The sequence below is a fragment of the Pundamilia nyererei genome, unplaced genomic scaffold (assembly GCF_000239375.1).
Source record: "Pundamilia nyererei isolate P.nyererei 1_Seehausen unplaced genomic scaffold, PunNye1.0 scaffold00379, whole genome shotgun sequence".
NCBI lineage: Eukaryota > Metazoa > Chordata > Actinopteri > Cichliformes > Cichlidae > Pundamilia > Pundamilia nyererei.
This window is the reverse complement of record NW_005187780.1, coordinates 333,902-334,873: the sequence shown is the minus strand read 5'-3', so window position 1 is coordinate 334,873 and position 972 is coordinate 333,902.

Here is a 972-nt window from a genome sequence, read left to right as displayed (position 1 = left end):
GGCCTACACCCACACCGCCCCTTACCCTGCTAACCCCGCCTACGCCATGCACACACCTGTGCACGCCTTCAGGTAGGATCTAAAGAACAGAAATAACTCCCTCTCACGGTGATGCCTTCACTTCCCTGTAAACCAGAAAACATTCGACACAGATTCTGATTGGCTGTTTTATATTTATTAATAAAATACAAATAGTCTCAGAGACATAAAAATGCATAGAGAGCTAAACCCGTCCTGCAGTGAGTCTTCATGAGTAATTTCAACTTTCCAGCTGATTTAGTCTGAGTTTTTAATGAAACCAACACAGCTGTTAAGCTGTGAAGTCCTTTCTTTGCCACTTTACACGCCACCTTCTTTACACGCTGCCCCTGTGTCACATCTGTCATGTAGCGCTGCGTGGCAGCAGGACGAGGACTCGGGCGAAAGCTAAACTGATAGCGGAGCTTTAATCACTGGAGAAAAAGGTTGAATACAAAAACAAAACTAGAAAAACGCTAAGAAACTAGGAACAAGAAAACCTGGAACCACGAGGAGACATGCACAGCACACAGAGAGGGAACATGAGGGTTAACGAGGAAACACAAGCAGGACAACGAGAGGACATGAACAGGTGGGACAAATGAGACCTAACGACACAGGGGGAAGCAAAACTAGATACACTGCACACAGGAAAGGGACTATCAAAATAAAACAGGAAGCACGACACTCATAAAGACAGAAATAAAAAAGTGTTAAAGTAGAAACAGCGACGTGCTGTCAGACCAGAGCAAAACTCATCCAAACTAAGTAACAGGACAGCAGAGTCAGCATCCAGATCTATTCAAGTACTCGTGATGATGGAGCCTGGATCATATTATGGACTCATGATGGTATATATCAGTTTAATGTTCCAGCCTGAGCATTACAGGCTGGTTAGCTGTAGTTATAACATGCAGTGTTGGGAAGGTTACTTTTAAAATGTATTCCATTACA